This window comes from Macrotis lagotis, chromosome 8 (genome assembly GCF_037893015.1).
Source record: "Macrotis lagotis isolate mMagLag1 chromosome 8, bilby.v1.9.chrom.fasta, whole genome shotgun sequence".
In the NCBI taxonomy this organism is placed as follows: Eukaryota; Metazoa; Chordata; class Mammalia; order Peramelemorphia; family Peramelidae; genus Macrotis; species Macrotis lagotis.
The window spans coordinates 170673231-170687025 of NC_133665.1; the positions used below are offsets into that span (position 1 = coordinate 170673231).

The window sequence follows — 13795 nt, forward strand, 5'->3', positions numbered from 1 at the left end:
CACAGATAATGATAATCCAATGTAGAAACTGGTTCAGTCCTTGTCAAGGAGCACAGTAAAAGTGGCTTCTGGGCTATTTTTTTCATAAGAAGATCTTTTTTTTTAAATGAATTCCTACATTGGTCATTAGCATTCTGAAAAGAGAATTTGTACCTTTCTAATTTTCAGTAAGAGACAAACACAACTACTCAAAGAAATTCAACTCAACTGACCTTTTAAAATATATTTTATTGCTATCTTTTTTTTTTGGTATCCCTTCATTTCCAAATATATCTTTCTCTTCTCTTTTCCTTTCCTCTCTTCTTCTTTACTCTCATGCCCTGTCCTTTCTTCTCTTCTCTTCACTTGTCCCATTCTGTCCTCTCCTCCTCTCCTCTCTTCTCCTTTCCTCAGGGAACCATTTCTTTTAACAAAAGACAAAAAAAAAGAAAGAAGCATTTTTTTTAATTTGAAAAATTAACCAATACATAATGTAGTCTGATGATCTATGTACTGTTGAACACTCATAGATGGCCATCTCTACAATGAATGGAGGGAGACCAATTTATTCAATTTTCTTTGACATCATAGGCAATCATATCTATATAGTATTTATTTTTTTAAAGTTTTTTTTGTTACACTTCAAGAAACATTTGTTAAACACCAACTGTTTTCCAGGACTGCTGCTAGGGACAGAAGATACAAAAATGAAAGAAAAGAATCTTAAGGAACATACATTTTATTAGGGAGATATAAAATGTGAATATATAAGCAACTATAAGATGGTTTGAGAAGGAAACTGAGAACTAATTAATGGATCTTACAGGAGATAATAAATCCACTGAGTCTCAGAAATGTGAAAAGTTTCTAAGAAGTGGAGTTAAGAAGCTAGCCCACTGTAGACACACAAGAGAGCCGGTGCAAAGCTAGCCCACTGATATGGGAGGTAGAGCTCCAAACTCAATGTGTAGTAGCTAAGTCAGTTTGCCTGAATTATATACTGTGAGTAAAACAATTGCAGAGAAGGAGGCTGGAGTCAAAGTGGCAAGGATCCTAGAAGTAAAAGCAATTCACTCACGACTCTTAAGTGGGAGAAGGATGTGATCAGAAATCACTTACATGTCAAATTTTAAAATTAATCTGTTTCAGCTAGGTTGCTTTGGTTTTTGTTATTTGTGTTGTTGTAGCTGTTTTTAGAGGAGGGGATTCTAGTCATATAAACATAACTAAGTAGAGAGCAGAAAATCATTCTGTAAAATTTGATTAGTGGAAACAACCCAAACATATTTCTGTCTAAGATATTCTTGCTTCAGCAGGATAGTATAATGGAAAGACTGAATCTAACATGAATTATCTATGGGAGAAAAACTAAATCTCAATAGCATTAGAGATAGACTGGAGATAATAATACCTGAGTTACCTATTTTCTGAGCTGTGTGAACCAAATGATTTAAAATGCTTTATAAATGGCATTTTTTTTTGGTTTTTGTTGATTTGTATATTGTAGAATCTAGAAAGTCTATGGAATCAAAACCAAATATGGAGATGACTATCACTGTTTTTAAAGACCAAAGATAGCCTTGAGTATTGGTATATAAAGATGTGAAGACACATATCAACTTTTGAACTGAACAACTACAAACCTTATCACAGGTACATATACTTCTATCGGTAGTAACTCTAGAGCAGATGTCCATCATGCAATCACAACCAATTATTACTATCTCATTAGCATCCTCATCTTGGTTATAATCAAAAGTTTGAAAAGAAGAACATTATGGGCAGGCAGTAAGTGGAAGAGTTACATTATCATCCATTCAAATAAAACTTTGACTTGTGTGCCTTTGGATAAAACTTGAATTCAAATCCTAACCCTGTTGATACTCACAACCCATAGTCTGACATTTCAATTTTTACATCCCTAAAATAAGGGCTGGATTGGACAACCCTTAATACGCTTTCAGAATCTCTAAGTCTATGACTTTGGGTCTCAGAGAAGAGTAATTTTTAAAATTTTTAAAAAGAAGACAGGTGTAGATAGGTCCCCAACATCTGATTCTGTGACAGTACTGCTTTTATATACTACTGTAGGGTCTTTGGAGTAGCTCCCAATGATGAACAATTTATTAGCTGTTGACAATGGCTAAGAGCAGCAGCTACATTATGGAGTATAATGGCCCTCCCATTATTGTTTTTGCTTTCCAATCAATCAACCAACCATTGAATTTGTTCCCAGTATTTTGCCACATACAATAATCAAAAGTCCTTCCTGTTATAAACACCAGGGGGGGCCCTGTCGTACAAATTAGCTGCTTCCCTATTAGACTATGAATTCTTTGAGATCCATTTTTGTTTGTTTGTTTGATTTCTTAGTTTGGTTTCTGCTTTTACTTTGTATCTCAAGACTCAGTATAATACTCTGCAAAGTATTAAAGGAAGTAATTTGATTGATTTTCTTGGAATTTTTCCCAAAATAGTTGTGCAGCAACAAAGTAACATCCTATGGAGAATCTTTCATACTTCGCTTATTTCATGATGTCCAATGTACGAAATGTATCATTTGTTCCATCTCTGCATTTTGGGGTTCTGGGTAGTCACACATATATTTGCCTGACCATATCCTTGGACAGCTATGAGGGTGATTAATTAGCTATCATACCTTTAGTAAACTGCAAATTACTCAGCAAGATATCAGTTTTCTTACTAGTGTTACTTTATTATCAAATTAATTATTAATTTTCTTTATGTTGGATGGTTAGCATTTTTAACAATAAAATATTTTTAATTAGTTTGCACATTTTAAAGACATTCTTTTTTATGACACAATGCAAAGCATTTATATACTTTATTATTACATAATTTTATAACTATATAAAATTATACTTCAATTTGTAATGAATTCATCAGTTCTATGAAGATAGACATCATTTTTCATTGAGTCCTTCAGAATTATCTTTGATCATTGTATTGATCAACAGAACTAAGTCTCTTACAGGTGATCATCATTATCCTATTGCTGTTAAATGAAAGACATCATTCTTATTTTTTTTATGTTTTTGCAAGGCAAACAGGGTTAAGTGGCTTGCCCAAGGTCACACAACTATATAATTATTAAGTGTCTGAGGCCGTATTTGAACTCAGGTAGTCCTGACTCCAGGGCTGGTGCTCTATCCACTGCCACCTAGATACCCCTGAAAGACATCATTCTTTTTTTGGGGGTTTTTTTTTTTTTGGTAAGGCAAATGGGGTTAAGTGGCTTGCCCAAGGCCACACAGCTAGGTAATTATTAAGTGTCTGAGACCGGATTTGAACCTAGGTACTCCTGACTCCAAGGCCGGTGCTTTATCCACTACGCTACCTAGCCGCCCCTAAGACATCATTCTTAAAAGACTACGATAACTTTTTCAGAGTCAGAACTGTTTACTTTGCTATTTTTTAATTCTGCAAAGTAGAAATTTTATTCTTATTATAGCTGGTGATCTAATAAATGTTGTAAGGCAATATTTTTTAAAATGTATTTATTTATAATTTTTTGCCCAGTTATATGTAAAAACAAGTATCAATATTTACTTCCAAAACCTTGAGTTCCAAATTCTCTCCTTTCCTCCAACCCTACTCTCCTTATTAAGAAAAGTAATTTACTTGGTTTGGGTCAAAAATGTATAGCTATGGGGGTGGGGTGGAACCAAGATGGTGGCAGGAGAAGAGCCTCTCCTAGGTGCTCTCTCCAAAATATTTCAAAAATCTTAAAATTATGACTCTAACTAAATTTTCTAGAGACAGAACCCACAGAAAAATCCAGTGAGTCAATTCTCCAGCCCAAGGTAACCTGAAAAATAATGGAAAAACTGTTCCATGAGGTTAGAGGGGCTGCCCTGTTAGAGTGAAGAAACTTCAGCCTCTGGGGAACAGCTCCAGGGGCCTGGGAGTCTTGGCTTTGGGCAGCAGAAGCAGTTTCCTAACCTGCACCCCAGGGAGAACCAAGCACAACTTGCAAGATCATCAGGGAGACCTCTGCCAGAATGAGCATGAAGCCCAGGCCCTGAGTGAGGTCGTGGCATTCAGTGTACTCAGTGCAGCCCTAGTGCAGCTGTCAGCCCAGATCCAGCACACAGGAAGCATGGAACAGCAAGCAGGAGCCTCCAGGCAGCTGTGCCCTGAGTACTCAGCCCATTGAAAGTAAGGGTGTGGAGGGAGACTTCCAAGGTTTGTCCTGTGTCCCTGGAAGAGGCCTCTGGGGCTCTAACCACATTCAGATCCTGATCGCGGTTGAGGCCTCCCATGAGCCCCATGGCAGAGGGGTGCACTTGTAGTCATTCACAGACCAGGAGAGCAGACAGAGCCCTACACACTGAGGTCCTTGTGGGGCTGTCCCAATAAAATTAAAAAGCTCATAAAGCACCCCAAAACCAGATACAGGCTAGGGAAATGAGTAAGCAGAAACAAAAGAACCTGATCATTGACAAATACTTTGTCTTTGATCCCAAGGAGGATCAAAATACTCAATCTGAAGATGCAGAAGTACAAAATTCTGCATCTAAAGACTCCAAGAAAAAATGGGATTTGGGCTTAGGCGATGACAGAGCTCAAAAAAAGATTCTGAAAATCAGGTAAGGGAGATAGAAGAAAAATTGGGAAAAGAAATGAGAGAGATGCAGGAAAGACATGAAAATGAAGTCAGCAGCTTAGTCAAGGAGATGCAAAAAATGCTGAAGAAAACAACATGTTAGGGGTGGCTGGGTGGCATAGTGGATAGAGCACCAGCTCTGGAGTCAGGAGTACCTGAGTTCAAATCTGGCCTCAGACATTTAATAATTACCTAGCTGTGTGGCCTCAGGCAAGCTACTTAACCCCATTTGCCTTGCAAAATCCTAAAAAAAAAATAACATGTTAAAAATCAGCTTAGGTCAAATGGATAAAATGGTTCAAAAAGTTACTGAAGAGAAGAATGCCTTAAAAAAGAATTGGCCAGATGGAAAAAGAGATAAGAAAGCCCTCTGAGGAAAACAAATCCTTCAGATATAGAATGGAGCTAAAGGAAGCTGCTGAATTTACAAGAAATCAAGACACAATATTTCATCACCAAAAGAATGAAAAATTAGAAGAAAATGTAAAACATTTCACTGAAAAAAACAACTGATCTAGAAAACAGATTCAGAAAAGATAATTTAAAATTATTGGGATACCTGAAAGTCATGATCAAGAAAAGAGCCTTGACCTCATTTTTAAAGAATTCCTATAGGAAAATTGCCCCTGATATCCTAGAAGCAGAGGGCAAAATAGAAATTGAAAGAATCTACCAATCTCCCCCAGAAAGAGACCCAAAACAGACACAACCCCCAGAAATATTATAGTCAAGTTCCAGAACTTCCAAGTCAAAGAAAAAATATTACAAGCAGCCAGAAGGAAGCAATTCAAATATCGTGGAGCTGTAGTCATTATCACACAGGACATAGCAGCAACTACATTAAGGGCTCATAAGGATTGGAATATAATATTCAGGAAGGCAAAAGAGCTTGGAATACAACCAAGAATCAACTACCCAGCAAAACTGAACCTCCTGTTCCAGGGGAAAAGATGGACTTTCAATGAAACAGGAATTTCAAATGTTCCTGTTGAGATGACCCATGAGGGAATTGATGATGAACTTCATGTATTCCTGCATAGAAAAATGATGCTGATAATGCTTATATTAACCTTCTCATTTAATAGAGCAGGTAGAAGGAACTTTTATAGATGAAGCACAGAAGAGAGCTGAATTTGAAGATATAATATATTGTAAAAATGGAGGCAATAGTAAAAAGGGAAATGTACTGGGAGTAAGAGAAAGGAGAGGAATAGGCTAAGATATTTCATATAAAAGATATTTTTTTTGCAATGAGCTTTTGCAATGATATGGAAGGAAGAAGAAGAGGGGGAATGAGGGACCCTTCACTCTTATCAGAAATGACTCAGAGAGGAAACAGTATACACACTCAATAGGGTATAGACATCTAGAGTAAAAAAGGAGAGAGGGGGGATAGGGGAAGGGGGGGATGTGGGTGATAGAGGAGAGGGTAGATTATAGGGGAGAATAGTCAGATATAACACATTGTCTTTTTTTATTTTTTGCAAGTTACTGGGATTGGGTGGCCTGTCCAGGACCACAGGGCAAGGTGGTTGCTGGGTCCCTGGGGTGGTATGTGGGCTTGGGGCCTCTTAACCCCAGGACCAGTGCTCTGTCTACTGAGCCACTCAGCTACCCTACAGCACATTTTATAAGAGGGACAGAGTGAAAGGAGAGAGAAAAAATAATAATATATGGTAGTGAAGAGGAATGGATGGAGGGGATTACAATCAGCAACAGCAACTGTGGAAAAATATGGAAGTAACTTCAGTGATGGACTTATGATAAAGAATGTGATCCACCTGAGACAGAGCTGATGGTATCAGAACACAGACTGAAATATATTTTTTTCTTTCTTTTACTTTATTTCTCATGAGGTTCTATATTTTTGTGGGGGAGGGGGTATTATGTTTATTCTTAAACAAGAATATTTTAGTAATGTGTAAATAAAGTCATATTAACCAAAAAAATGAAACAAGGAAGGATGGGAATTCAGGGAAGATGGAAAAATTTGCATGAACTGATGCTGAGCAAGATGAGAACCAGTAAAACATTGTATACCCTAACAGCAGCTGGGGGGTGATCATCATCCTTGATAGATTTTCTCATTCCATCACTGCAACAATCAGGGACAATTTTGGGCTATCTACAATGGAAATTACCATCTGTATCCAGAGAAAGAATTGTGGAGTTTGAACAAAGACCAGACTATTACCTTCAATTTAGGAAAACCCCATTATCTTATTGTGTAATTTTGCTATCTCTTATACTTTATTTTTCTTCCTTAAGGATATGATTTTTCTCTCAGCACATTCAACTTAAAAATCAATGCATACCATGGAAACAATGATGGGGGAAGGGAAGCAAGAATAGGAGTAAATTTGTAAAACTCAAAATGAATAAAATCATTCTTTAATAATAAAAAAAGTATAGCCATGAATAACATTATAACAATAGTCATGTTGGAAAAGTAAACATAATCCTTCCCCTTACAAAGAAAGAGAATCTCAAGAAAAATAAGAGGAAAAAAAGTATGCTTCAGTCTGTATTCAGACACCATCAGCTCTGTCTTTGGGATTGGATAGCATTCTTCATTTTAGCATTATTTATTTATAGAAATCACTTCAACATTTTTTTCTCCACAGTTGCTATTACTAGCTATATTTCCTTCAATCTTATTCCCCACCACCACCATTTATTCTATTCTCTCTCTTTCACTCTGTCCTTCCTCAAAAGTTCATTGTAGGGGGCAGCTAGGTGGCATAGTGGATAAAGCACTGGCCTTGGAGTCAGGAGTACCTGGGTTCAAATGCAATCTCAGACACTTAATAGTTACCTGGCTGTGTGGCCTTGGACAAGCCACTTTAACCCCATTTGTCCTGCAAAAAACCTTAAAAAAAAAGTTCATTGTATCTGGCTACCTTCTCCCAAAATTTTTCCTCTCTTCTATCATCTACACTCCTCTCCCCCCATCCTCTTTCTCCCATTCCTTTCATCTCCTATTTTCCTCTGGGGTAAGATAGATTTCCATACTCTATTGAGAGTATATGTTATGCCCTTTATGAGACACTTCTGATGAGAGTAAGGCTCATTCACTTCCCTTCCCCTTCTTTTATTCAACTGCGAAAGCTTTTTCTTGCCACTTTTATGTGATCTAATTTACCTCATTCTATCTCTCCAATCTTTTTCTCCCAATACATTCCTTTCTTCCCCATTAACTCCATCTCTTTAATATCTTATACCTTCATATTCAGTTCCTTTTTGTGCCTTGTCTAGAGATGCTCCTTCTAACTGTCCTAATAAATGAGAAGATTCATATGAGCTATTGTATCATCTTTGCATATAGGAATACATGCAGTTCAGTATCATTTATCCTTCCTGTCCACCTCTCTAGGCTTCATCAAGTCCTGTACTTGAAGATCAAATTTTCTGTTCAGCTCTGGTCACTTCAACAGGAAAGTATGACAGTCCCCTATTTCATTGAAAATCTATCTTTTCCCCTGAAAAAGGATATTCAGCTTTGCTGGGGATTGATTCTCAGTTGTAATCCCAACTCATTTGTCTTCTGGAATTTCACATTCCAAGTCCTATGAGCCCTTAATGTAGATGCTGCCAGATCCTGTGTAATCCTGACTGCAATGCCATGATATTTGAATTGGTTCTTTCTGGTTGCTTGTAGTATTTTCTCCTGGACTTGAGAGTTCTGGAATTGGGTTATAACTTCCTGGTAGTTTTCATTTTGGGATCTCTTTCAGGACAGGATTGGTAGATTCTTTCAATTACTATTTTACCTTCTGCTTTTAGGATATCGGGGCAGTTTTCCTGGAGAATTTCTTGAAAAATGAAGTTTAGGGTCTTTTTTTTTTGGTCATGATTTTCAGGTAGTCCAATAATCTCCTGGATCTGTTTTCCAGGTCAGTTGTTTTTCCAATGAGATGTTTCACATTTTCTTCTAGTTTCTCTTTCTTTTGATTTTGTTTTATTATTTCTTTATTTCTCATAAAGTCATCATCTTCCCTTAACTCCATTCTACATTCGAAGGAGTTATTTTCTTCAGAAAACTTTCTTATCTCCTTTTCCATTTGGCCAATTCTGCTTTTTAAGGTATTCTTCTCATTGGCCTTTTGGACTGTTTTTTCCATTTGACCTAAACTGGTTTTTAACATGTTGCTTTATTCAGGTTTTTTTGGTAATTCCTTCATCAAGCTGATGATTTAGTTTTCATGATTTCCCCTCATCGCTCTCATTTCTTTCCAATTTTTCCTCTACCTCCCTTACTTGATTTTTTTAGCTTTTGCAAGGCAATGGAGTTAATTGACTTTCCCAAGGTCACACAGGTAATTATTAAGTGTCTAGGCCAGATTTGAACTCAGATTCTCCTGACTCCAGGGTCAGTACTATATCTACTCAGGTCACCTAGCTTCCCCCTCTTACTTGATTTTCAAAATCTTCTTTTGAGTTTGTCTATAGCCTGAAACCAATTACTATTTTATTGGGAGGCTTTGGATACAGACATTTTGAGTTTATCATTTTCTGAGTGTGTGTTTTTATTCTCTGTGGGACCAAAGTAATTGTCCATGGTCTGATTTATTTTCTTCTATTCTTTGCTCATTTCTCCAGTTTATGACTTGATTTTCACACTTTGTTCTGGTGTGGATCTGCTTCTAGGGTGGAGGAGATATTGTCCCAAGATTCTGAGAGCTTTTGAAGTTGTTTTCAAGATATCCTCCAGGGACCTGCAAGTTCTCAATTTCTCCAAGTTCTTAGGAGTGGCTACAACTGATCTTCTGGTCTGTGCGCTGGTCTATGGATGACCATAAGCACTTCCCTCTGCCCTGGACCCATGAGGAGGAGCCCTGCTCCAATGCAGGCAGTAAGCTCCTTTTTTCTGAGGCTGGGGCCTGGACTGGGACCTGGACCTGTGTGAAGCAACAGAGTCCTGCTTCAAGGATAGCAAAGAGAGGTCTGTAATCTCCCTTGATCCCCTTGCTGTCCTTGGGCTGAACACTCTGGAAGCAGTTGTCTGGTGGCTTCACAGACCTGTTCCTGGTCCCTGGGGGCTGGGTCTACACTGAGGCCTGTGCTGGTCTGGGCTCTGCTCTCACTCTGATGTGGCAGTTTTCATGCTGACCTTCCCAATTGTCCTTGGAAATCCCTGGACTAGGACAGTTGGACTCAAGTGCTCCTTGGTCTGTATCTGGATGGCTGGATCTGGTTTGTTATGATATGACCTGTCCTGCACTGGGACCCTTTCTAATCCTGTTGCAACAGGCCTTTCCTTTGGATCTTTCAAGTTCTCTTGGACTAGAAAGTTTTTTCACTCAAATTTTCCGTAGATTCTATCACTCTAGAATTTAGTCAGAAACATTATTTAAAGCTATTTGGAGTGCATTGGGGAAGAGCTCTGGCAAGTCCCTACCTTTACTCTGCTATCTTGGTTCCTCAATCATAAATTTTGAAAAAATTTCTGGGCATAGATGATGAACTAAATTTTCTGCAATTGATAGAAATGTTTTATTACCTGTTACATTTATAGAAATATAAAAGAAACACATTTTTTAATACAGACAATAGCAACTTAGTTTTTGCTGTAAACCCTGATGTCAAAATTAACCATCTAAGTTATTTCTATTTAGGATTTATGATAACTCCTATTTATATATTGTTTGAGAGTTTGCAAAATCTTTTCCATATGTTATGTCATTTGATCCTCATAGTAGCCTTGTTGTGAAGTAGATGCCATGTTTATATCTGTTTTTATAAAGGAAGAAGTATAGCATGTAAAGGTAATTCTAGTTGTCTGTGTTCAAATAACATTAATTTAAAGAATTGGAGACTTTAAGATGTGGATATGATTACAGTAGCCACTTAGTCTAACCCACCTAAAAATCCACACTTTAACCTATGGAAAAAGCAGTTGTCCAACCTTTACTTGCTTGAAGTCCTTCAGTAAAGTCAGCCCACAATCTCATACAAAAACCATTCAGAGGCAATTAAGTGATGCAGTGGATAGAGCCCCAGCCCTGGAGTCAGGAGGACCTGAGTTCAAATTTGATCTCAGACACTTAATAATTACCTAGCATGTGACTTTGGGCAAGTCACCTAACCCCACTGCCTTGCAAAAATCCAAAAAGAAAAAGAAAACCCATCCATCTTTGGTTTGGGAAATATTGAAAGTATTTCCTGACCTCAAGCCTAAGTTAGTTCCAACATAGACCTTTACCATTCTGATTTCCTTCCTCTAGACATTCTCTGAATTTATGTCCTTCCTAAATTGTGATGTACAGAACTGAAAACAATTCTCTGGATATTGTCAGCCCAGGGAAGAGGATCTGAAGACTCATCATTTCTTTTTTCCTGATATTATGACTCATTTGATGAAGTCCAAAAATTACTTGAATTTTTCTAGCAATTCACATTTAGTTTGCTATTTACAAAACGCTCTCTGGTTGATTTTTTCCTCTTGACTGCTCTCCAGTCACGTATTCCTTCATCACTTTCCTGTAAAGTTGATTTTTCACCTAATTGTAAGACTTTACTTTTGACCTCCTTGAATTTTATTATCTTTTATTTTTGATATTTGAAAGCATTTACCATGCCACAGGTGTCTCCATGTCTAAGTAAACATTCACAGCAACAGATGAGAAAGCAAGCTAAGCATGAATTTTTGATGAGAAGTATGTTGAATCTTAGTTGGATGGGGCCTCGTCTCTAGTTCAGTCATTTTTCATTTGCCAAAAATAGTCTCTTTTATTTTTTAAAGATATCTCAGGCTTTACTGTGCACCAAAAATAATGTGGGAAAAGAATCAGGGAATATGAGTTCAATATTCAGTTAGACTACTTGTTCAGCTAGACTTACATGTTCAACTCACTTCTCTCTGGTCCTGTTTCCTTCATCTATAAAGTGAAAATGTTGAACTAGATGACCTTTAAAATTTCTTTCAGTTTTGGTTGCTACTTTTGAACAACATTAAATTTTCAGGAATCCCCTTCCCAATGTCAAAGTGAGAAATAAGTTTCTTTTCCCCTTTCACCCATTGCTTCTATTTCTGCTCTCTGGGGACAGAGGCAGTTGATGGAAGCAAACAGAATCCTGGCTCTGGAATAAAGAAGATAAAGAAATTCCTGGGTCAAATTTGTAAGAAAACAAGCCATTCCCCAATTGATAAATGATCAAAACATATGGAAAGACAATTCTTAAATAAAGAAATTAAAGTTATCTATAGACATAAGAAAAATTGTCACAAATCATTGATTAGGGAAATGCAAATTAAAACAGTCCTGAGGTACCAGACTGGCCAATGACTAAAAAGGAAAATGATCAATGTTAGAGAGATTGTGAGAAAACTGTGACACTAATGCATTGTTGGTGGAATTGAGAACTGATCCAGCAATTTGGAATTATGTCCAAAGGGCAATAAGATAGTACATACTGTTTGCTCCAACAATACACCAATAGATCTACATCCCAAAGATATCTTGCAAAAGGCTAAAAAACCCACATACACAAAAATATCCATAGCAGCTCTTTTTGTGTTATCAAAGAACTGGACATTGAGAGAATGCTAATTATTTGGGTAATGACTGAAGAAATTGTAATATATGAATGTGATTGAATACTATTGTTCTATAAGAAGCATGAGGAATGGGACTTCAAAAAGGCCTGAGAAGATTTGTATGAACTGATGGAAAGTGAAATGAGCAGAACCAGAAGAGCAACATGGGGTGATGATCAACTATGATGGACTTGTTCATTTCAGCACAGACATCAAGGACAATTTTAAAAGACTTGTGATAGAAAATGCCATCCATATCCTGAGCAGGAACCATGGATCTTCTTTGGTGCAGGCTAAAGCTTACTATTTTCAATTTTTAAAAGTTGCCTTATTGTATTTTGTCATATTTTCTCTCTAATTTTTTTCCATTTTAATTAGACTCTTCTTTCACAACATGCTTAATATGGATCTATGTTTAGCATAGTTGCACATACAGAGCCCATATTAGATTGCTTTTTGTAAAGGGAAGAGAAGAAAGGGAGAGAAGGAGGAAATTATAAAACTCAAAACCTTGCAAAAAATGATGGATGCTTATAGAAAAATATTCATAGCAGCCCTGTTTGTGGTGGCAAAAAAATTGGAAATCAAGTAAATGTCCTTCAATTGAGGAATGGCTTAGCAAACTGTGGTATAATGTATGTCATGGAACACTATTGTTCTATTAGAAACCAGGAGGGATGGGAATTCAGGGAAGCCTGGGGAGATTTGCATAAGCTGATGCTGAGTGAGATGAGCAGAACCAGAAAAGCACTGGATGCCCTAACAGCAACATGGGAGTGATGATCAACCTTGATGGACTTGCTCATTCCATCTGTGCAACAACCAGGGACAATTTGGGGTTGTCTGCCATGGAGAATGCCATCTGTATCCAGAGCAAGAACTGTGGAGTTTGAACAAAGACCAAGGACTATTCCCTCTAATTTAAAAAAAAAACCTGATATCTTATTGTCTGATCTTGCTATCGCTTATACTTTATGTTTCTTCTTTAGGGATATTATTTCTTTCTCATCACATTCAGTTTGGATCAACGTATACCGTGGAAACAATGTAAAGATTGGCAAACTGCCTTCTGTGTGTGGGGGGAAATGAGGGAAGTAAGATTAGGGGAAAAATTATAAAACTCAAAATAAATAAAATTTTTAAAAAGTGAATGATGAAAACTACCGTTGCATGGAAAAGCAAATAAAAATATTTAAATTGAAAAAAAAAGACACGAGTTCCAATCCAACCTCAGACATTTATTAGCTATATGAGCTTAGGCAAGTCACTTAACCTTTGAATGTTTGGTTTTCTCATTTGTAAAATGTCAATAATAGTAGCACCCACTATTTAAGGTTGTTGGTAGGATCAAATGAGATATTATTTATTTAAAGTTTCACAAACCTTAAAGTGCTCTATAAATTCTGCTTATTTATATTGATATCATCATCATCTTCGCTACCTTACGGAGTTGTTATAAGGAAATAAACAAAATAATGCATATACCAGTGCTTTGGAACCATCATTTCTCATATAAATGTAAGCTATTGTTTGTCTTCCTCCTAGGTAGTCATACTTTGAATCTTTGTCATGGCATGCAGGTAATCCTGGGTGGTGGAAATTTGTGGTAATTAGCTCAAGGAGGTCATAATTAGCTGTAAGAGATTCAAACA

At 37.0% G+C, this 13795-nt stretch overlaps 1 long non-coding RNA gene across 1 annotated transcript in view; it reads right to left on the bottom strand.

Moving 5' to 3' along the window:
- Positions 1-215: 215 nt before the first annotated feature.
- The window catches only part of LOC141495019 (uncharacterized), a 112727-nt gene continuing 99147 nt past the window's right edge, over positions 216-13795 (bottom strand). The window contains exon 3 of the long non-coding RNA XR_012470632.1: positions 216-403. This is a non-coding gene — a long non-coding RNA (uncharacterized LOC141495019). The remainder of the gene's footprint in view (positions 404-13795) is intronic.